Source organism: Peromyscus californicus, unplaced genomic scaffold (assembly GCF_007827085.1).
Source record: "Peromyscus californicus insignis strain IS unplaced genomic scaffold, ASM782708v3 Scaffold_6__1_contigs__length_162567912, whole genome shotgun sequence".
Classification (NCBI taxonomy): Eukaryota; Metazoa; Chordata; class Mammalia; order Rodentia; family Cricetidae; genus Peromyscus; species Peromyscus californicus.
This window is the reverse complement of record NW_026294584.1, coordinates 144,641,122-144,666,714: the sequence shown is the minus strand read 5'-3', so window position 1 is coordinate 144,666,714 and position 25,593 is coordinate 144,641,122. Positions and strand designations below refer to the sequence as shown.

General features: G+C 39.5%; 1 pseudogene; it reads right to left on the bottom strand.

The window, feature by feature from the left end:
• The window catches only part of LOC128099785 (killer cell lectin-like receptor 2), a 45,186-nt pseudogene that overhangs the window by 15,747 nt on the left and 3,846 nt on the right, over positions 1-25,593 (bottom strand).

Genomic DNA, 25,593 nt, shown 5'->3' with positions numbered 1-25,593 from the left:
TGAACCAAGAAGTAATAGCACAGTTATCACTGGAGCAGATGGACCACCCACAGGAGGACAGACAACAATGCGCAGATATACAGCTGTGGTGGAGCCTGGCCCATGAGCGGTTTTCTCTAAGGATGTGATGGCATCAAATGAAAGATAAAGCTGAAGCTCCAGAACTTCTACTTCTGTGTACAGATTCAGTCTTTTCACTTAATCATGTTCTCAATATGAGCTGGGGGAAAGTCCACAAAATGACATAATTCATTTTGTATAGCTGTTTCTTACAGCATGCATATATGAGATTCATAATAACCTGAGTTCCAAAACCAGAATATCACCAACACATCTATTATCAGAAGGAACATGATCACGAGTAAGACAGAATAATGCAGTCCAAGGCAGTCCCAGTCACTGTAATGTCCAAGAGTTCAGGGGTCCAGAGGAAAATAAAAAACTTACAAATACCATGCCACCTGAAATGTCACCTGGTGACAGTAAATGATGGACAAAGTATGATCTTTGTGGCATAACTAGTGTCTGTTGGCATTACCTAGGCAAATGATGTATTTGAATTACTCACTGTATATCAGCCACACCGAGATTGCCATCATCAGAAGTAAGCAAAGGATCCCGAGAGCCACTGCAATGAGATGTAAGGAGATTGAGCACTCCTAAAGACATCAAAATCATCACCAGGACCATCCCATGGTCCACCACTAGCCATAACCTGGGGCACCATATGAAACAAAGAAATGATACCTCTAATGTTTTAAGTAAAATTTCAGAATACAAACCAACTTCTACACTTAAGGTTTGGGGAACATCTCTAAACAGAGGAAAAACGATTGTAAAATACAGAGACTTGAGGTTTGGGGAACATCTCTAAACAGAGGAAAAACGATTGTAAAATACAGAGACTTGAGACATCTTCTACAAGACAAGGAAGCTGCACCCAGACAATTACAAGAATATCATAGCCTAAGCAAGACATGCGCAACCACAACACCAGAGGACATGCCAATATGGACAGGGAAATCTACACACGACTCCACTCCTAGATGATGAACTACAGGCTGTGGTGGTACTGTGTTTCCCAACATATTGTGTACCTTAATAAACTTATCTGGGGTCAGAGAACAGAAAAGCCACTAGATACTTAGGATAGGCAGTGGTAGCACATGCCTTTAATCCTAGCATTCCAGATGCAGAAATCCATGTGTTCAAGGATACAGCCAAGCATGGTGACTCACGCCTTTAATCCCAGAAAGTGAGCCTATAATCTATACCAGGGAGTGATGGCAGATAGCAGAAAGGTATATAAGGCGTGAAGACCAGGAAGTAGCAGCATTTGGCTGGCTAAGCATTTGGCTGCTTAAGCTTTTAGGTTTTGAGCAGCATAGTTCAGCTGAGAGCCATTTGGATATGAGGACACAGAGGCTTCCAGTCTGAGGAAACAAGATCAGCTGAGAAGTTGGCCAGGTGAGGTTAGCTGTGGCTTGTTCTGTCTCTCTGATCTTCCAGCATTCACCGAAATAACTGGCCACAGGTTTGATTTTATTAATAAGACTCTTAAAGATTCCTGCTACAACAGGCAATTGATGACAGCTGAGAGAGAAAACAAATCTCTCCTCAGGATGTGCCCATAAATGTGTTTCTAATACCAAGTGGTCAGCTCTAAAACATATGTATGAGCACAATGCTAAATGGAATCACAGATTGCATATGTATACACATGCAAACATGTAACGAATAGTTAAAGGAAAAAGGAAACAATACAGATAATACAACAAAGTAGGACGTTTAGGAAGTACTGGACAGGTAACAGAAGGAAGGGATGACAGGATATTTTAATAATGGATTAAAGATGATCAGTAAATTATATGCATATACAAATGTCCTAATGAAACCTATTATTTTATATAATTGATAAATTCTAATGCACTGTTAAAAGAAACGTTTAAGTCTTAGATTTCTGGATGACACACACCCATTCTGTTTATAATTGATGCACAGAAACAGTTCTTTAGGATATCGGATAATTTTTGCCCATTCAGCCGTGAACTTGCAGTCTTCCGGACTCAGCCCCACAGGCAGTTGGAATGACAGGCTCAAGTTGTCTCATCCAGGTGCACACAGTTTCAAAAGTTCATCTTAGAAATCACTGAGGGCATAAGCAAGATACAGGTAGGAAACTCTAAACTGTAATTAGCAGCCCACCAAGAGATATCAGCTAAGCATGAAGAGGAAGGAAAGATCAACCAATGGGCTTAAGAAACTGGGAGCCAGTAGGAATATTCTGAACTCTATAAGGAAGTCAGCTCTCTTCTTGTCCATCAGTTCTGTTTTTCAGCAAAATAAGATATTTATCCTTGTGATTTGAAGTCTTGGGTTCTAGGGTCCCACATCTCATTATCACCACACTAATTTAGCAAAAGTGATCAGTTTAGAGTTTAAATATAACAACATTTGAAGGGTAAGAGAAATAGAGAGTGGAGAATTAGATCTCCCCTTCTGACGTGACTGCTGTTTCTAATGCTTGGCATAGAAGTTTGAGGAAACATTTGGCATACCTTGTTTTGGTAAGAGCTGTGTTTTTACCACATACTATTCATTTCTTTTTTTTTTTTTTTTTTTTTTTTTTTTTTTTGGTTTTTCGAGACAGGGTTTCTCTGTGTAGCTTTGCGCCTTTCCTGGAACTCACTTGGTAGCCCAGGCTGGCCTTGAACTCACAGAGATCCGCCTGGCTCTGCCTCCCGAGTGCTGGGATTAAAGGCGTGCGCCACCACCGCCCGGCTTTACTATTCATTTCTTTAAGATGGTATTCCGTTAGAAAATTCAGTGTTTCTTCAGACTGCAGTTTCTCCTTTCTAGAGCCCTCACATTTTTAACCATATTTTGATAAAAACAACTGAAACTTGATGGTTTCTAAAATTTATAAAAATGTATTCAAGGCAGGCAAGGTGGCCCACAACTGTAATCCTAGAATATGAGAGGCTGAGCAGGAAGAATCAAGGACTCTGAGCCACTGTTTAGTACATAGCACAGTCAAGATTGGTCCTGGCTACTTGAGACCCTGGCTCAAAAAACAAACAATTTAAAAAAACTAACACAAAGCAAAAAAAAAAAAAAAGCAAGATAAATGATTAACATTTCCAAGTCTCATAGGTTATTTTTTAGAAAGCTGTTAACTCTTCACTTCTTTCCCCTGTGACCACCAATTACCAGCTGACCATCAGCAGTAAGGCTAGGACAGTTTTCAATGTCTGGCGTGTACAGTGAGTTGGAGGAGAGCATTCACCTTTTTGTCCAACCTCTCTGGGACCTTGAGTCTCATCAGGCCTCATTGGATTCTGTGACTCTGAGGAAGATTCAAAAACTCTTGAGTTTAAATAAGTCATCTCCTGACTGCTCATCTTGGAAGGAAGCAGTGAAGATTTAAATTAAAACCTGGTCTTGGGATGATGTCTAGGTAAAGAAAGAAATTAAAATGTCCAAGTTTAGAATATTCTAGAATTTGATGCTGCGGCAGAGTAGAAGTTTATTAACTCCTTTAAAGAGTACGGACAGTAGCTGACTTCCACAAGATATGAAAATCCTTTTTTTTTTTCCAGAGCTGAGGACCAAACCCAGGGCCTTGCACTTGCTGGGCAAGCACTCTACCGCTGAGCTAAATCCCCAACCCCCGAAAAACCTTTTTAACTGTTGGTCACATCAATGATTGTTGAGGGGTATGGGAAAACAGTTTGAATAGCCGAATAAAGAATTGGGTAGTGACATGGCCATAAGAATACTTGACAAAATTGGTGCAGTCGTAGTAACTGACATGATTTAAAACTATTATTATTATATCAAAATTCAAAACTTGCTTAAAACTAAATCTCTTTGCTTTTCAAGTATTTGTAAAAGTTGTGATACACACATAGATATAAAAAGATCTTGTAGTCTTTTGACCACATTTACAAAGTGTATGCCAGAAATAATGTCCAAAGGATTATATGAAAGGAATACTACAGGAAATTAAAATTTCAGATTCTAGATGTGATAACAAAAGTCTCCTGAGTAAAAGCCAAAACATCTGTATTCATAATCGCAAATGATCCCATGGACATGAACATTCCACACAGAACAGTATAGTGTATGATGTTACTCAAGGACCCTATATAAAAATAAAATTTCTACAGTGATACATGCCTTTTGTCCCAGCACTCAGGAGTAAGAAGTAGGAAGATCTTTAAGGCCAGAACATCTAGATATCAAATTTCCAAATATCCAGGACTATAGAGAGGGAATTTGTCTCATAAAAAATGAATGAAAATTTGTCAGTAGGTATCATAAATACTCATAAATTATTTATTCTTAGGACATAAATTATTAAATCATAAGTACTTATGCTTACCTTGCTTATTCCATTAGACATTATTTAAAGGGGCAACAAATAAGCAGGTAATATTAAAAAATTGTTGATGGACTCAATTCATTTCTGGTACATCTAACACATTTTAATTGATGAAATTTTCTAAACTCATTTACAATTTCCCTAATTCTTTAAAACTGAAATGATTTTCTAATATATAATTCTACAAAGTGCATAAAAAACTATGTAAACTTCTTGAATTAATTACAAAGTAATTAATTTACTGATCAATTTTTTTAATTCACAGACAACAAAAATCGTAACACATAAGAGAAGATACCTTTCTTGAAGCTTAACTCCAATGTTCACAGGCAGACTTAATACAGTTATAATATGATCAAATGTTCTTCCTATTCATGTCACTGTCGTGCAGGCCATTTGTACCTGAATGGCACTTTTCTAGAATAAATATGATCCTGTGTTAGAGCTATCTGAAGGAATCGAAGTAGCTGTTACCTATACCGCGGTCAGGTGGTGATGCAGGTGGAGGGAACTGAGGTTGAGGAACAAGTTGTCCTTTCCAGCTCTGTATCCCCTCAGAGGCTCCAAATGAAACACAGAAGAGTGTGTCTTCTGCATGATACTTTCAGCTCTTAAAGTTCTGCCCCTCCGCTTTACCCAAGTGAAAAGAGGAAATTGTATGTTGAGAGCTGATACTGAAAGATAGGAAACGTGAGCTATGCGTTCCTGCATATGAAATGATCCCCACTTCACATGCAGCAGAATCATGTTTTTAATCAGTATTTGATGACTGAAAAGATGAAGGAAAATACATTTTGAGAAAACCCTGCCAGGATCTTCAGCTAAAACGTAATGTAATTGAAAGAAGCCATTGGTAAGAAGAGATGACTGCAACAGCTCTATATAAGTAGGAGGGTGTATGGAACAAATGGGATGACTAAGTTCTTCAGGTCCAAGTTTTAATAAGTTTCAGGAACTTTGTCTTACATTACTATTGTCTTAAGATAATAAGACTGTTTTTTTAATTGTGTCTATTGAAAGTAAATTTATATTAGGAATGCTGTAAGACAACCACATTTCCATTGTGATTTTCTTGGTGTGTATTGAGCTACTTTTTTAATCCACACAACGTTTACAATGAAAGTTGATGTCTTTCCACATTAGGTGGTTTCATTGCTGTCCTTTCTATAAGGCTGGGCAATCAAACCCAAGGTCTTGTGCACGCTCTTTAAGAAGAGATGGACTATGAGCTACCTGCTCATCCTTTGAGGGTTCATTTGTTTGTTTGTTTGGTTAGTTTGGCTTTTTCGTTTTGTTTCAGACAGGGTCATGTTTTATAACTAATAGTGACTTGAAACTCACTATGTAGCCAAGGCTGAATTCAAACTCACTGTTCTCCTGTCTCATCATCCTCAGTTCTATGTTACAGATATACATTATTGAAACATTTTACACTCTGTGCGTGTGTGTGTGTGTGTGTGTGTGTGTGTGTGTGTGTGTGTGTGTGTGTGTGTGTGATGTGTACAATGGCTTCAAAATGGCCTATATTAGCAAAAACTTACATGCAGCAAAGCATGGAAACATACTGCTGTATTCTCAGAAAACAGGGCAGGAGAATACTCAGAAGTTCAACGACAGCTTTGTCTACTACATATTGAGTTCCAGGCCACCGAAAGCTATTAGACAAAGTGAGACCTTGTCTCTAAAACACTCCTCCTCTCTGACAGCAGGTGTCAAAAAGCAAGTTCATCCATTCCTGTTCATTCTTACACACATGCCTGTCTGCACTATCCTCTTTCACTTTGTGTCTTGAGTTGACAAATGTTAGGCCTCAGCCCAAATGATGACACCTGACCATGACACTTCCAACCTTAATTTTTAACCTTAGTCTGAACCCAAACAAGCCTCTTTTTGTTATAAGTTACCCAGCCTATTGCTCTGTTATAGCAACTGAAATGAACCAGCCTGCAGAGTGAGCTAGGATCTCCATCCCACCATGTCACTGGGTGTGATGGTTGATGTTACTGACTTGACAGGAACAAGCACAGACAAGCCTTGGACATACCTGTCAGAGATTATCTCGGTTAGATTTGCCTCTGAACAAGACAGTGAGGGATTGATTATCTTTGTTAGGTCCACTGAGTTGGGAAGATCCGTCCTTTGTAGCTGGTGCCATTTTTCTAAGCTGGGATCCCAGAGCATATAAAGGAAGAGAATAACATGAGCACAAACGCTCATCAATGTCTCTCTGTTTCTTGTTATTGATAAAATTCGACCAGCTACCTCAAGTTCTGGTTATAATGACTTCCCTTCTATGAAGGACTATGAACTAAAATAAACACTTCATTCCCTATGCTTCTTTGTCTATGTTTTATCATTACAAAAACTTAAGACACTGGGAGGCAGGTGTTCTGTTTTGTTTTGTTTTAGAATAGAGACTATAAGTGAAATGGAGAACCTGGGAAATCCACAGCAGTGAGAAACTGCTGTTTCAAAAAACACCACTGGTGACCTCAGGTCTGGGGAGTCATATCAAACTGTTCACAGGAGGCTTAACACAATTTTTCTGAATTCCATCCTTGATGGGAGGCTGTTGTCCTCACATTGAGCAAGTGCAGAGCATGTTCACATGTGTGAGTGTTGTTTGTCTCCTCTCTCTCAAAGTCTTAGTACATGCTCCAAATCCTTTCCTTCCTGTCTGGGACAGCAGAGTGGACGACAGATATGGTGCCAACAGTGTGCACGACAGACAAGGACAACAAAGTGAACACAAACTACATAGAAGGTGGAGACAGAATCGTAACAATTTTTCAGCTTTAGAGATAGAATCATATCAGTAACTGGAGCGCCAAATAAAGCAACAGCTGCAGGTTTTGTCTTCTGTTGATTACAAAGCTCCAAACTTTTGATAAAGAAAAGTCTTCAAGTGAAGATGATTAGATTAGAAGACAGAGTGTCTTCATAACTAATTGATTGACATACTGCAGTTCTTTGCACAAAGGGCAGAAAAACAAAACAAAATAAAACAAACAACAACAACAAAAGGAAGTATGAAACTGCATCACAACTAGCTAAAAAAACAGAAAGGTGAGAAATTTGAAAAATGTTTTTCATTTTCTTTAATCTTTTCTTCTAATTTCACTTTTGTGCAAAACCGCACACAGATAAACATAAATATGCATTCCAATATATACTGATGTCCCTGGCTCATTACTGTGTGAACCGATTTTATTTGGGAAATCACATCATGTGCCCACTCACATGTGGTAAGACAGCTACCAGGAAGCTGTGTACATCAGTGCAGTCACACCTCCAGACCTCTGGTCACACCCTCAGTCCTCAGCAGTGGCTTTATCATTTCACATCTGCAAGCTGCTCTTCCTGCCCAAGGTGAGGAAGAGCTAACAGCCCATGGAGAAGCTTGGTTTGAACCACATCACTGGGAGGAACTGCCATTCTTGACCAGCTTCTGATCTCATGGTAATTCTCTGCAGATGTCAAACTTTGACAACACTAAACATCACAGTTCTTAAAGCAAGAAAAACAAAAAGAAAAAAAAAAAAAACCTCTGTTTTGAAATTTCCTGTACTAATTACCAACCCACATGCCCTGGCATTTATAACCACAGTTGTGCTAATACTCTGCATTATCATGACTATCAATGTACTGCTTGCGGGGCCAGAAGCACTGAGAGAGCAAAAAGAAATGTGAAAGATGTTTTGGGAACTCAGGAAGAGTAATAAAAGGGCCCCCAAAAGTTTCAGATGGATTCTAGGCTCTTCCATATTGGGAAATGAAATCCATAGCTAAGCTTTTTGCCTCTCCAGTCCCTGTCCACTCGCTATGTCATAGATCAGAGAAGAGACTCTAAGTAGCTCTCCAACTCCACCACATCCTCTGTGGAGTCTACAAGATCAGATCATTCTTCTCAAAGCATCCTTTATTTTAAATGTATGGCCCAGAACTGACTGTGTAGCTGAGGCAGGCCTGGACTCCTGCTACTCCTCCCCCCATTTGTGAGTTCTGGGATTACAGAGTAAGCCACTTGTTCCAGCCCTCACATCATTCTTTTAATTTGTGTATTTTTTTACATTTTGATTAGATGTTTTATCCTAGCTTGTTATCCAGTAAGCCTAGGAATACAGCTATTTAAATAATCAAAGGTATCTGTGGCTCAACTTACTTACACCTTAGCCCTTTATAACAACTCTCATACTTTTAAAGTAAAGACACACATTTCTAAGTGTTGGATATGTAAATAAGGTTAGCTATTGTTCATATTCCTGATAAAAATGTTCACATAGTGGACTGGCAAGTTGCCTAAGCAGGTAAGAGCACTGGCTGCTCTACCTGAGAACCCAATTTTGGTTCCAAGCACCCACATGGGGCCTAAGAATTATCTGTACATCCAGTTCCAGGGTTTCTGACCTTGGTCTTCAGGAGTACCAGGCTCATATATGGTACACAAACCTGCATGCAGGCAAAACATCCATACATCCAAAACAATTTTTTTTGGTTTTGAATTCAAGACAGGGTTTGTCTGTGTAGCTTTGGCACCATTCCTGGAACTCACTGTGTAGCCCAGGCTGGCCTCAAAGTCACAGAGATACTCCTGACTCTGCTTCCTGAGTGCTGGAATTAAAGGCATGCACCACCACTGCACAGCTAAAACAAAATATTAAAAAAAAAACTATTCACACACAGCCCAGCTTGGCACTGATGAAATACTTCCCTGCCCTCTTTACTGTCCACAGAGGACAGAACCTGGAACGTTAGAAGAAAACCATGTGAATAAGAGATTATGGAAAAACATTTATTTGCTTAAAATATAATTTCATACATGATGAATTTGCCAGTATAGTTTGAGAAACTCATACAATTATCCACATCTCATATGTGTTCATTCCCTTTCTCCCTCTCCTCCTCCCTGATTCATTTTATGGGAAGTTGGCACCCCATACATGGAGTAATATTTATTGAGGCTAGCTGGATATGATGACTCAGACTTATAATCTTATAGGCACATGAGTTTGAGGGCAGCTTATGTTACATAGTAAGTTTTTGACCATTGTGGGCTACAGAGTGAGATACTGTCTCATGAAAACTAATAATAATGATGTTGATAACAATAATACTAAACCATCCATAAATATCTTAGGAACAAGCAATTTCTTATATATGTCATCATACATAATGGTAAAACTCAAGCAAGACATTCAGTGTTAATATAGGAATATATCCTATCCATAATCATATTCACATTTGTCAGTTTTGGGATCATATCATTATTAATATTTCCTAATGTTGCTTTCATACTGAACATTTATTTGAGATTTCTTTGATTGTTTTACCTTGACATTAAAGAAAAAAAAACAAGTTTTGAAGTTGGAGTATGCATGTACAATAATGTACCCAAAGAACATCATGAGAATTATGAGTTTAACAATTATGTGCACCTCTTCAAGCACCACTATGCAGGCTAGTTTCATGTCAACATAATATAACTAGAGTCATCTGAGAGGAAGGAACATTATATGAGAAAGTGTGCCATTAGCCTTGTACCTGGTCTCTGGGGTTCAGGATGCTGGTGGAAGAGGAGACTTCTGCCAGAAGTGTGTGTCAGCATGTGGGGGCAATGAAAGCAGAGGCAGGTGGGGTTATGTTGAGTAGGTATGGGTGGGGTGTGGGAGCAGTCTTACATGGGGTTCAGGTTGCTGGCCTGGCCTCTGGTAGAGTGGGAGGCTTCCATCAGATGTATGGGCTTGGATAAGGCACCAAGGAGAAGAGGGGCACTTGGGAGTTTGCTGGCAAGGCACAGACTAGGGGTGGGTGGGATAGTTGTAGGGTGGCTTACCTGTTTTTTAGGAAGCTGGCTTGGCCTCTGATGGGGTAGAAGGTTTCAACCAGAGGTGTGGGCATGGATATAGTGATGAGGAGAGGAAGGGCAGTTGGAATTATGCTGGGCAAGAAAAGGCAGTGTTGGAGGTCAGTCTTACCTGGACTCTAGGATGCTGGTAAGAGGCTTCCATCAGAGTTGTGAGCTAGGATGTGGTGACAAGCAGAGGAGGGGTAGTTGGGATTATGTTGGGTAGGTACAGGTGAGGTGTGGGGACAGTCTTACCTGGGATTCAGGATGCTGGCCTAGCTTCTGGTGGAGAGGAAGGCTTCTGAAAGATTCTCCACATGCTACCAAAGAAGAAAAGTTAAAAACCAGCTACAAACCTTTAGTTCTACAAGATTTACCTGCCTGCAAGATCAGCTGGTTCAATAGTGGCACAAAACTTGTAGCAGTAACCAGCAAATATGATTTGTGGAAGCCATGCTCAACACAGCTTGGGTAGCCAAGCACCTGAAACTAGACAGGCCATGGACCCAGGGAAAACCAAATACTACTGTTCTACTAAAGGAACATAACTATAAAACGACTCTTAATGACATTCTGCTCTGCTCATAGATCTGTGCCTTGCTCAGTCATCACCAGAGAAGCTTCTTCCTGCAGCAGATGGGAACAAATACAGAGACCCACAAGCAGATATTATACAGAAAGTGAGAGATTTTGAAATGCTCAGTTCTAAATGGATGTCTAAATCAATTCCTTTCCCTAAGGCTCAGGGAACCCTGAGGAAGAAGAAACAGAAAGAGTGTAAGAACAAGAGAGGATAGAGGACACCAGAAAACCAAGGTCTTCTAGGTACAACATGTCTGACATACATATGAACTCACAGAAATGTGGCATCATGCACAGGGCCTGCACATGTCTGGGCCTGATGTGGTCCTGTTGTCAAGAGAGAAAGTGGACACAGCGCACAGCCCTAACCAGAGGCTCTCTAAATTGATAACCACTTGAAAATATATAATGAATGTTCTAGAGTCTCATTGGGTATACAAACCACTCTCAAGGCCAGGCCCCCTGCCCTGCAATAGAAGGCCAACACGAAATGGATTCAGTGGTATTTTTGGAGTCTCTTTGTCTCCTACTTTGTCAGGATTTTTTGTTTCCTTTAGGTCCTTTGGTTATATATTATGATTTCCAGTTTTGTGTGTACAGGGCTTCTGTGTGTGCAAATGTGTCTGTCTCTGTGCATATTTATATTTCTTGATCTTCTTCTTTGTTTCTCTTTTCTTCTGTTTGTTTTGTGTTATTCTGACTTTCTAAAACTTGATCTAATTTTGTTTCATTTTTATTTTTTAAGATGTCTGTTTGCATCCTAAATAGAGAGAAAATGAAAGGAGGTGGATTTGTGTGGGAGAGAGAAGTGGGAAGGATCTTAGAAAAAATGTTGATGGGATATCATAAGAATGTACAGTATTCAACTTCCATTTTCAATTGAAATATATTCAAAATAAAATAAAACTGCTCTGAAAGGCAAAGTCTGTTTTAAATGTGCAGTACATTGATGAACACACCAGAAGTATCAAATGAGTGTGTGTTATGATTTTTAAAAGAGAGGAGGGAGCATGCTCCTCATACAGAAGACCTGAGCTCAGTTCCCAGCACCTGAGCGGCTCACCACCTCCTGAATCTCCAGCTCCAGGGGATCCAATGCCGTCTTCTGGCCTCTGAAGTACTGATGCACATGGCATATGATCACACAGTCACACAGACAGAGAAACATAAATAAAAATAATCAAAATAAAAAAATTACCTTGAAGTAAATGTGTAAGTTGAAACTATATACTATCTAGGAAAAATGACACAGTTAAAACCTCTGCAATTTTATGTAAACAAAGACTTATGTTAAATTTTATATTATTGAATGATTTATTTCAAAAGATGCAGACTAGACAGTAAGAAAATATTACATTACACAACTATATCAAAGGCTATGTATCCAAATTTTATATATATATATTTATATATATAAATTTTGTATATATATATATACAAAAAACCCTCTTACAATATTATAACTAGGAGGTGAGCAGATATGAACAGATATTTGACAAAGGAAACATGACTGACCAATAAGTACTTGAAAAAGATGATTGGTATCATTACTTCTTAGAGAAATGAGAATTCCTCAGTTAATCAAGATGGTAAAGTTTCAAAGTATTGATAATATAAAGTGTTGGCAAAGATGAAAGGCAAAGAAAACTCTCCCAAGTTGCAGAGAAAGTAAGATGACATAAGCCATTCAAAACATGCTATAACTTTCTTGTGAAATGAAAGTGCACTTAATAATGGAACATATATATTAAAGCTCTAGATGTTTACCAAAATAAAAATAAAATACAATGTATTTCACACAGTGACTTACACACAAATTGACATGAGAACTTTATTCAAAATTGTTAAAACTTTGAAACATATCCTATGTTCACATGTGAATGGAGAAATATCATGGTATATTTGTGTAATACAAAAGTGCTTTGTAACAAGAAAAATGAACCACTTATATGCTGTGAGATGTTCTGTATGACAAATATGTTAATAAATAAAACACTGATTGGCCAGTAGCCAGACAGGAAGTATAGGAGGGTCTAACAGAGAGGAAAATGAAGGGAACAGGAAGGGAAGGTGGAGACTGCTGCAGCTTCCGCCAGGACAAGGAAGATGTCAGGTACCAGTAAGCCATGAGCCACGTGGCAAAGTACAGATTAATAAAAATGGGCTGAATATAAGAGTAAGAACTAGACAATGTTAGGCCAGGCCTGAGCTAATGGCCAAGCAGTTTAAATAATATCAGCGTCTGATTGTTTATTTTATAAGTGGGCTACAGGACTGCCAGGGCTTGGAGGAACCCAGAGAGAAAACTCCAGCTACACTTATCTGAGAAAAAAGCTTGAGTTTTCTAAAAAATAATAATGATAAAAATAATAGTAAAAGATGCCGAGGAAAATCGGGCCAAATACAAATCTGTACTTAGTATATGATGTTATGGATTATGCCTTCCTAATTTACAGTACAAGAGAGCATATGTCTGCTTTCCAGGGCCCAGGTAGGGAAAGGAGTAGAAAAGAAATTTGGGTGGCAAAAAATGCCCTGCTAAGGTTTGATTGTTTTCTTAGGTGGAGTTTCTATTGTTGTGATGAAACATTATGACCAAAAAGCAAGTTGAGGAGAAAAAGGTTTATTTGACTTACACAACAGCATTGCTGTTCCTCACCAGAGGAAGTGAGGACAGGAACTCAAACCTGGCAGATATCAGGAGGTAGCAGCTGATTCGGAGACCATAGAGGGGTGCTGCTTACTGGAAACTTCCCATGGCTTGCTTAGCCTGTTTTCTTATAGAACCCAGGACCATCACCCCAAGGGTCTCACCACCTACAAAGGGCTGAGCCTTCCTAATCAATCACTAATTAAGAAATTCCCTATAGGCTTGCCTACAGCTAGATGTTATTGAGGCACATTCTCAATTGAGGTTCCCATCTCTCACATGTATCTAGTTTGTGTCAAGTTGACATAGAACTAGCTTGTACAATGGTTCTTGAAGAGATGTACATATTTTTTAACTCATATTTCTTATGACTTATAGTGGGGACATTTCAATTACATACACACTCCAAGGTCAAATTTAATATTTTTAATGTCAGAGTCAAAAACATAAAGACATCATAAGTCAATAACCATTTTAGAACTAAAGGACATTACAAGTCAAAGCACTGATGATAGTGAATGTGAAGAAATATCAAAAGTGATATAACTCAGAAAACTAATAATTATTAATATGGATTATGGAATAGAGCATGTTACTAAATCAATACTAAATTTCTTACATCTTATCATTTTAGTATGATGCTATAATAGAAATTTCTTGGAAAATATTTATGGACAGTTTAGTACTGTTATTATGGTCATCATTATTAATATGCTTCATGAGACAGAGTCTCTTTCGGTAGCCTATGATAGCCTCAAATATACTATGCAGCCTAAACTGCATTCAAACTCAAGTACTTATAAGATTATAAGTCTGAGTCATGACATTCAGCTGGCCTCAGTGAATATTACTGTATCCATGGGTTTTCAATTTGCCAACAAATAGTTCAGACAGACAGAGAGAGGCGTGATAGAAACAGAGAGACAGAGAGAGATAGAGAATGAGAACACATATGAATTATGAATGTATGAGTTTCTTAAACTAGTCTAACAACTATTCACCAAATCTGAATTTGTATTTTATAGAAAATAAATCTTTTCTAAACATAAATTCTTCTACCTGCAACAAAACAAAACAAAGAAAACAAAAAATAAAAACAAAAACAAAAACCCTAAACACTAACCAATGAAATTAAAATAGAACTCCAAAACTGCGTTGTAGTTCTTTTTTTTTTTTTTTTTTCTGAGACAGGGTTTCTCTGTGTAGCTTTGCGCCTTTCCTGGAACTCACTTGGTAGCCCAGGCTGGCCTCGAACTCACAGAGATCCGCCTGGCTCTGCCTCCCGAGTGCTGGGATTAAAGGCGTGCGCCACCACCGCCCGGCCCTGCGTTGTAGTTCTTAATTGTGATGTTAAAGCAATGGAACATTGAAATGGTTTGTCATAGGGATGATGAGTCAGTTATGTGAGCTAGTTATCAGCATTCTGGATTTGGTTCTTGTGTCATTCAGGAAACAAAGGATGATTCCTCAGGGCTTGGAACAAAGGGCATCCATTCTCCAGACAGGAGCTGCTGTGTTTAGCAGGAAGGGAGAAAGCTTCTGGGGTGTTAAGTTAGATTTCAGTAGAACATTTCTTCTCTTTCCAGCTCATTGTCATGTTTGCTTAGCTGACTGAGTCCTTTGGTGTGACTTAGGCCATGATTTTAAAAACAACTTTTATTGACCAAAATATACAGAATAGAGAATTAATTGTGTTTTACTAACGGTTTTTTGTTTTCTCTAAACTCATTAAAAAAAGGTCTTGGGCCAGTGACACAGATCAGTGGATAGAAGTCATTGCCACCAAACTTGACAGTCTGAGTTCACACTTCAGATATACAGAATAGAAGAAGAAAAGTGACTCCAGGAGTTTCGAGCTGGAACAAGAACAGAGTGGGAGAGCAAAAAAGAGATACCGTGATAAATGAAGACATCATGGGAATAGGGAGAAACAGAGTGCTAGGGAAGTTCCCAGGAATCCACAAGGATGACCCCACCTTAGGCTACTTGCAATAGTCAAGAGGGTGACTGAACTGGCCTAATCTGGTGATCAGATGGTTGAATACCCTAACTGTCATCATAGAGCCCTCATCCAGTGACTGATGGAAACAGAGGCAGAGATCCATGGCCATGTCCCTGGCAGAGCTCCAGGAATCCAGTCGACGAGAGAGAGGAGGGATTTGATGAGCAAGTGACATCAAGACCATGATGGGAAAAAGTATACACACAACTAGCCAAACTAGTGGAAACACATGTACTGTGGACCAATAGCTAAGGAGCCCCATGGTACTGGACTAGGCCCTCTGGATAAGTGAGACAGTTGTTTAGCAACTGTTTAAGGGGTTCCCAGGCAGTGGGATTGGAACCTGTCCCTAGTGCATGAGCCAGCTTTTTGAAACTTATTGCCTATGGTGAGACACTTTGTGCAGCCTTGGTACAGGGAGAAGGGGCTTGAACCTGCCTCAACTGAATGTATCAGGCTCTGCTGACTCCCTATGGGAGACCTTGCCTTGAAGGAGGTGGGAATGAGGGGTGGGTTTGCGGGGGAGGATGGGTGGTGGGAGGAGGGAGGACAGGCGAATCTGTGGTTGGTATGTAAAATGAATAGAAAATCTCTTAATAATAATAATAAAAAGAAAGTGACTTCTTCAGCTGCTTCTAACTACAGATGTGCTGAGACATGGGAACACACATGCATATATTCACACAAAATAAATAAATGTAATAAAAATAAAAATAAAATTTTTCTCTTGATCACAATTTAATGCCATATCTATTCCACATTGTTAATTTTTCATCTTTAAATATATTTAATTTTCAGTATCACCAAAAGATCATTTCACACTAAAGTTTATTTTTTATGATGCTTTTTGGAATAAAGACATTTTAAAAACAAGAAAAAAATGTATATGGCACAGAGGACAGGGTCTCATGGCTTGGGCAATACAGTGAGATTTAACCAGGCTAGGCTAATGAGAATCTATACAAAGGAAGATAAAACAGGGAATGAAATCCACCAAACTCCATGGACTGTGATGTCAAAGGGATAAAGCTTCAACAAAAGATCATCATTTGTTGAGTCCTGGATTCAAGCCAGGTAGAAATAGTATATCTAGATTTACCATAGGAACAGCAAAAGAAGTTAAATGAAACTAATTGGCCTTTGGGGTATAGACAGAACAGGTAAGGTACAATAGGAGTGAATATACACATTAGACAGCCATGAGACACGATTATGTGTACAATAAATAAAGCATGTTTGTTGAACATGGGAAAAAAAAAAAAGACCCAGTAGACAGTAACTATTCACAAGATCCACATGGAGAACACATTCTGCATCATGAGCTCTTTACTTGACCTCCATGCTGATACCCATTTGGAGCTCTACACAAGAAAGACAGGTTAATCTCATAGCTGCTCACAAGGTCCACTAGAACCTGACATTGAAACAGATGCCCAAGATACTGCCTCTTCCCACTAGAGGAAATGCTCTGGTGGTGAAATAAATCTTCGCAACACCAGGCTTTTATACTTAATCTTCAGTTCTGGCCCTAGTAATCATACCATCATCAGGGGACAGTTCTGTAGTGAAGTGAAGGTCTACAAAGACATTTTAACCTGGATGCAGGCATCCTCTCAGCCACTGGCACCTCACTTCAAATGTTACCACTTGCCCATCTCTGACTCTGTATGGTGCTGTAGAATGTAAATAAATTCACAAACTCTGTGGTCAGTCATAGTGGAAAACAGCATCCATCCTGGTGCTTTGGAGATAGATGCAGAAGTGGGGATAGACTGTATGAAATAATACTTCAAATAGAAAAAGTAAAACTAATCGCAACAATAATTTTCTGTGTGCTTTGAATATATTAAAACAGCTTGTAATGCTGTCTGTCCTCTGGCCACCTATGTGACAGCTTGCTTAAGAAAGTCTTTAGAGGAGAGAGAGGAAATTATTTTCCTGCAGATTTAGAACCTAGCTGTCTGCACTGGCATGGCCAGATTCAAACAGAAGTGACCAGACCTATCTTATTCCCAGGCACTGAAGAAAAGATTCCTGAGACAGTTCCCACTCTGAATACTATGCTTCAGATAGTTTCTGCAGCCAACGAAGAAGAAATTTAGTAAATGCCTCAAAGAAAATGACATCATGAAAAAAATCCAGCAGAAACAGTACATTCAATGCATATGACTTCAGACATTAGGATTACCATCTAACCCTTGTAAAATAAGAATAGTTGGTATCTTTCAAGAGGCAAAGGACAGGACAGGCACAGTCACACCTTCCCAGTAGTCCCAGCATCTGCAAGTTGGAAACATAAGGATCAGGTGTTCAAAGCCAGCCTGGGAAACATGAATCTCTATCTAAAAAATAAAAAAAATTAAAATGATTCTTAAATGATATAAAAGGTAACTAAAATTATAATTAACTCCTCCATTTCTGGTGAGAGTGAAAACTTATGCAGCCATTTTGAGAAGTGACATGGTTGTTTCTAAGAAAATTAGATATCCTACCTCAAGAGAGGCTATTCCACTCTTGGGCACATATCTAAAGGATGCTCCATCCTACCACAAGGACATTTGCTCAACTACATTCGTAGCAGCATTATTTATAATAGCCATTGTTATGTGTTATTACATGTGGGGGGACCCTCAAGAGTATCCCAAGTGCACAGGGAAACAAACAGTGGAAATGCAGTGGTCGTCTGGGCAGATGCAGCAGCGGGGGTGGGGGGGGGGACAAATAATTTGCAACCCAGACACTGCATCTTTGTGGAGAGTTTATTATAATAAAGAGATGAAGAGAAATATAGGAAAGAGAGTGAATAAAAGAGAGAGACAAAGAAGAAGAAGAAGAAGAAGAAGAAGAAGAAGAAGAAGAAGAAGAAGAAGAAGAAGAAAGAGAGAGAGAGAGAGAGAGAGAGAGAGAGAGAGAGAGAGAGAGAGAGAGGGGGAGGGGGAGAGGGGGAGGGGGGAGGGGGAGGGGGGAGGGGGAGAGGGAGAGGGAGAGGGTGCACACACATCTCATGGAGGAAAAAGGTGGAAGAGAGAGGGAAAGTGGGAAGAGTTTTTCCTTAGAATGACGTTTTTTTCCATCAGGACCCAGTGTGGTGTGAGAGGTAGGTCAGAATACTAACACTGATTTCCAAGGGAGCAGATCAGAATATTAACAGCCATAAACTAGAAACATTCTAGACATCCATCAAAAGTAGAATGGATAAAGAAAATGTGGTCCATTTACACAATGGAATATTAAGGAGCTGTTAAAAACAATGGCACCATGAAAGTTGCCACCAATTGAAGGAACTAGAAAAGATCATCCTGAGTGAGGTAACCCAGACTCAGAAAGACAAACATGGTATGTACTCACTTATAGGTGGATATAAGCTTTAAACTAAAGGAAAACCATGCTACAATCCCAAGATCCAGTGAAGCTAAGTAACAAGGAGGGCTCAAGGGGGGCTGGGTTAATGAGTCTAATTGTGAAGGGGAAAGAGAATAGACATTGCTGGTGTAATGAGGAGGGTTCTGGACTGGGGAGGCTGGGCGTGGGAACAGGAGAGGTCAGGTGGGTGAATATGGAAGAAGAGAGTCCAGGGAAAGACTACTGGAAGGAGTGTCATTTCTGGGATGAGCTAGAAACTTAGTGCAATGGAAACTCCCAGGAATCTAGGAGGGTGACCCTAGCTAACATTCCTAACAATGGGAGAAACAGAGTCTGAACAGGCCATGTCCTGTAACCAGGGAAGACATCCAGTGGATCGATTGCCACCCTCAATCCAGATGCAAAATCTTCAATCTACATTTTGCCCTGCTAACAAAGAGATACTAGGGTAAAGGTGGTGCAGAAATTATGGGAATGGACAACCAATGACTGGTCAAGTTTGAGACCCATACCATGAGAAGGAGCCCACCCCAGTCACTGCCTGGAGGACCAGGACCCAGAGGCCAGACAGCCCAGAGATCTAGGATAGACTGTACATTTGTGGTAAAAAAAAGTCAATGCAATGATTCATAATAATATTCTGCTATACTCAAAGATTGTTGTCTAGCCTAATTGCCACCAGAGAGGTCTCACCTAGCAACAGATGGAAACATGAAGAGACACACAGTTAAACCGCAGGAAGACCTTGGGGAATCCTGTAGAAGAGGGGAGGGATGATTGTGAGAGCCAGAGTGGCACAAGGAAACCACAGAATCAATTAACCTGAGCTCAAAAGGGACTCAAAGAATGAACCAAAATCCAGGGAGCCTGCATGGGGGTGACCTAAGCCCACTGCATATATGTGACAGTTGCATAGCTTAGCTTTTTTTTTTTTTTTTTTGTCAATCTCCTAACAGTGAGAGTAGGGGCTTTGTTTAACTCTGTTACCTGCTTTTGGGACCTGTAAATGGACTTTTCTTTTTGGCTACCAGCTCCCCAACAATGACACAGAGACTTATTATCTATTATGAAAGCTCTGCTGATAGTTTAGGTTTGTTTCTTACTAGCTCTTATAAGTTAAATTAACCCATTTGTATTCATTACATGTTGCCACATGACTCATGGCTTTACCTCTCCTCCTGAATGTCTGTTCACTCTCTGTTTGCTGGTGCCTCATTGTGTCTCTTCCCTTCTTCCCAGTGTCCTTTGTGTCTGGGAATCCTGCCTAGCTATTGACTGTTCAGCTTCTTATTAAACCAGTAACAGTGACTCATCTTCACAGTGTACAGAAAGAGGGACCCTTTCTTCATACTGGATTGCCTCCTCCAGCCTCAATAGTAGAGAAGGTGCCAGTCTTACTGCAACTTAATATACCATGGCTGGCTGGTATGTAATGAGAGACCTGCTCTTTTCTGAAGAGAAAAGAGGAGGAGTGGATTAGAGTGTGGGAAGAAAAGGGAGCAGAGGAAGGAAGGAGGGAAGACTGTGACTGGACTGGAAAAAATTAATTAATTAATTAATTACTTTTCGTTTTTTGAGACAGGTTTCTCTGTATAAGAACTCTGCTTGTCCTGGAACTCACATTGTGGACAATGTTTGCTTTGAATTCACAGAGAGATGCCTGCTTCTGCCACCAAGTGCTGGAACTAAAGGCCTGTACAACCAACCCTCAGCAATAAATTTTAAAATTAGAAAAAAAGACAACCCCCCAAAAGAGAACAGTATTGTTGGTTTTTGTTTGTTTTTGAATGGTCATGTTCTAGGAGTTGGATAACAAACATTGTTTTTAAATACACACACACACACACACACACACACACACACACACACACACACATGCCAATGTTATTTTTTGACAAATACAGAATTCCTAGGAGAAAAATTTCAATATTAGTATTTTTAAAATCATCAGTAAGCAGGAGGAATGGTAATGTGTGATATGAAAATAGAGGGAGGAATCATGAGAATTAAAACATCAAATGTCGATAGTGCTGGGGATAAAGAACAGGAGAGGATCATAGGTGGATTAACCAAAACTAAGGGTTTACAAAAGGCCTTATGGACACCCACTAGCTAATATGCTTGCAGATGACTAACACAAAGCAGACTCTTTGTTCCTTTGGTGGTTTGGGGTTCGTGTGTATGTGTGTGTGTGTGTGTGTGTGTGTGTGTGTGTGTGTGTGTGTGTGTGTGTGTGTTTTAATATATTTTATCTGATTGGGTGTTTTTTATTCTATTTTCATTTTTGTTCTGTTTATGGAGAAAGAAAAAACTTGACTTTAGGTGGGTAGGGAGGTGAGGAGGATGCGGGAGGTGTGAGAGGGTGGGAAAGATGATCAAAATATATTCAATTGAAAAACAAAATTGAAAATGAAAATATAACCATAAAAAGAGTTAGAACCACAGAAGACATGAATTATTAAATGAAAATCAAAGTATAAAGCAGGGGATACATCCAGAGGAATTATTGGTCAGAGAGACTACAGAGGTCTCCACACCAGCATAGCATATTGCCATTACCTTTGGTTACCCACCATAACTACATGGTAAGACCTGATTGCTAAGACACCACACACTGTGATATCAGGACACAGAGAAATCAATTTCAAATGGATCAGGAAACTTCTTTCCTTGAGCTATTTTTCAAAGGATGAGAAGGTGGTTTAAAGGCTGCTGGGGAGAAGAGAAATGAATGGTCTTACCCAGCACTGAAGTCTGCATTCTTCAATACTGACCTGCTAGGCAAGATGTGCCCAGTGGTACCATTGTTGTAGGATAACTAACTGTTCTCTTATTACAGTTGAGATCTTTACTATATAAGTGATATCGTGTTTGCTACTGTAATCCAAATGAAAAGCCCATGAACGTGGAGGTCAAGGGCCCTAGGGTGGAAACTGCTACAATCATGTTGATAAGTGGGCATGTAGTCAAACTGTACTCTCAGTACATGTGTTTATGGCCTAGACGTGGACTGCTCTCGACCTTGGTCAGAGAAGCTTCTTTTGCAGTAGTCTGTAATCAGTGCAGAGCAGCAGAACTAGTCAAAGTTCAGAAGAGAAGAGAAAATGTGTTTAGCCCTAAGGGGACATTTTCATCAATTCCATCAACCTCAACATCATCCTAAGACTCAGGGAACAGCAGGGAAGAGAAAGTGGGAAAAAATATAAGAGCCTGATGATAAGAAAAGCTCTATGAAATCCTGCAATCTGGACATGACAAGGCTTTCCTACTCACAAACTCACAGCAGCTGTGGTCACCTATATGAGACCTGAACAAGAACAAGCCAACCAAATTATAGCATAGTTGGGGAGGGGCCCTCTAGCTCTTAAGGAGATAGTATTGTTAGGTGACTGCTACTGGAAATGGGAGACACGTTCTTTATTAAGGTTGTGGCCACTGGGAGGTATTCTTGCTCCAGGGGATGGCCTACAAACATGTACCCGTGGACAGTATCAACTAAGAAAACATGAGTTAGATGGGAACTCCTTAGGTACAGTCAGGGGAAGGTTGGAAGGGCAAGTAGGAGAGGATATGATCATATTTCATTCTGTACATGTATGAGAATTTGAAGAAATGGTATTAATAAAGAAAACCAATGAACAGTTTTCAATCAAGTCAGAAATGAACAAACTTAGACCTTATAGAATACAGCAACCTTGAAATGAAAAGTAGTTAGCCAAGGCTAACTTTGAACTCACAATCTCGCTGCTTCAGACCCCGGTTCCTTTAGTAAGCCAAATACTTTATGAAATTAATCAAACACATATTTCAGAAGACCACAGAGGCATGGAGGAAGTGTTCAACTTAAGTGACTTCCTGTCTAAAAAAACAAATTAATCCAGATGAAAAGTCCAAGTCCTCTGTGAAAAGCTGTGTGTTATCCTCCATGTTCCAGCAATGAAGCCATGCTGTTACTCAGACCTGAAAGTGACAGAACTTGAGGAAGTGTGAGATACTTGGAAGTAAATAGTGTGTCTTACATGTGACATTTGAATTGAATGATACCTAATAAAATTACTGAATATATTTTATAAGTTTACAATTACCTATGTTTACTGTATCAAATAGAAAATTATATCATTACTTGACATTAAAATTTATTTGATGCTGTAATTATCAGACATGTATTAAATTGGTGAAGAAATTGTGCATCATACTCTAAATGACAAAGTTTTCAAGCTGATTATTCAACCATTTCTCTAGAAAAATACCCTCCATGCATTTGAATAAACTTTTTTTAGTAACAAAAGTAAACAGTTAATGTCAGGATCCTGGCCTCTTGTTTTCCTATAAATGTTCATTTCCAAAGATAGAATTTTCTGAAATATAAGAATATTAGGAAGTAAATATTATGGGCAGATTCAGTGAAAATCAACTAACAGGAAAAACTGTTTAATTCCCGGTTCTCATATAATTTCCATTTTGTAGATTGGCCCAGAGCTCAGTTACTTTCTCTATTGTCATCCAGTTACCCATCTCAGGCAATCTCACTTCTGGATTGCAAAGAGCAAACTCTGGACCGTGGTCTCTCTGGGTGTAGGTGGCACTCTATGGAGATAAATAACTGTCAGTCACAAGATGTGCTATACCAAAGGGCTAAACTTATTCAGGGAAAACATGCTTTTCTGCAGGATTAGTTCACAGATTCCTGGCAAAGGGAGGAGATTGCAAAGACAGGACTGTCTCCTTAGAAATGAGTCTCCTCATAACACCCTGTGTCCTGACACTAAATAGGAAGTAGGAAGGATGGACTGGAAAACTCTTACTGTATGATTTTTGCTTGAATTACAGGAAAACCACATACAACTGATGAAGGACTCTTTTTTTTTTAAAAAAAAAATATATCTGTGCTCAATATTTCACTCTCAAGGGTTCGAGAAGGAGTCTAAGAATAAAGAAGCCTGTAAGAGTCTATGGTACCGGTTCATCATCACCATCTATCTTCAAAAGGGATAAGCTGCAGTCCTGGCAGGTCTGTTCACATCCACTCCAGAGTTTATCAATCACGATGAATAATAACATTTTATGCCACAGCAGAACAAGTGTCCTTCAACAGGTTTCCCTACAACAGAGAAGGAAATGGTAAAAATTCTTACTTTCTGCTATTCTGTTATTAGGACTGTGGTGATATTTTGTATATGTTTGTCCGAAGATCAGAGGGCAGACCTACTCATAGTTAGTCATAGAGGCCAGGTAGTGGTGGCACACACCTTTAATCCTAGCACTATAGGCAGAGGTAGATGGATTTCTGTGAGTTCAAGGCCACCCTGGACTACAAGAGATTAATCCAGTCTAAAAGAGAAACAGAGTCAGGCAGTGATGGCTCACACCTTTATTTCCAGTACTTAGGATTCACAAGCCTTTGATCTTAGCACTAGGAAGGTTGAGACAGGAAGACATATGGCTGGGCAGAGAAAAGAATATAAGGCAGGTGGAGTAGGACTCAGGGGCATTCAGTCTGAGGATTCATGGAGACAGGATCTTGCCCTTGTGGCTGAGGAGTTGGCAAGGTGAGAAGTGGCTGTGGCTTGTTTCTTCTGATCTTTCAGCATTTACCCTGATATCTGTCTCCGGGATTTTATTATAAGATCTATTAAGATTTGTACTACAAAAGAATGTATTTATTACACATCTATAACTAAATAAAACCTCACAGCTCTCAAAAATTGAGACACTACAATGCTGAGAGACCCTTGCACACCAATGTTCTATACAGCACTATTCATAACAGATATATGGATAAAATTTAAGAGTTCATATGGATGAATCAATAGAGAAAATGTAGCATATACACACAAAGGAATACTATTTATCCTTGAAAGGGAAGAAAAGCAACTGGGCATGATGACTTATGTCTAATAAGCCCAGCACTCTAATAGGCTGAGGCACGAGGTTCACCTCTAGTTTGAGGTCAGCCCAGGTTAAGCAGTGAATTTGAGACCAGCTTTAGCTATATGGTGAGTTCCACACAGCCTGTGCTACAGAATGAAACCATTGTCACATCTAGCCTCGCAAAAGAGAAATCCTGACCTAAGTGTCCAACTGTGTAGTAAGAGTCTCCCAGGTGACTCCTGACTGCTGCTCACTGAGTGTCAGGACTAAGTGTCCTGTTATGAGCTGATTCATTACTAATGAGACAGCAGAGCTTTGAAATAACTTCCTTTCTCAGAAGTCTCCAAGAAAGTCTGTCAGAGAAGCATGGATGAATTTGAAGATAGAGTGCGAAGTGAAGCAAACAAATGCCAGAACCATACTTTTTTATTTCACCCAGATGAGGTTTACAGCACAGCCCAGTTCTAAGAAGCAGAGGTTTGTAAGATCCCAGGGGCTTGAGGGAGGGGAAATGAGCACTTGCTGCTCAGAGGCAATTGCATGGATGATGCAAGGCTAGATCTGCCGTGATACACTGTGCCCACCATGGCCCACATGCTACTGTACACATACAGCTATGCTGTGGTCTATGTTAGATGCTCTTACCTTAATAGAAATAAGAGACAAACAAGGAAGCATTTGATGGTGATTTCCTTTTTTCCTTCCTTCAAGGGTACACACACATGGCCAAAGTGTCAAATTTGAATACATTAAAATGTGTGTAATTTACAAAGCTACAACATGTCAATAAGATGTATTTGTTTGGTCTGCGCCGGGGAGCCCCTTTCTCTATTAATAAACCTTTATGTCCAACCCTTGTTTTTCTGAGAAGAGGTATCATCATTCTGTAGTTCATG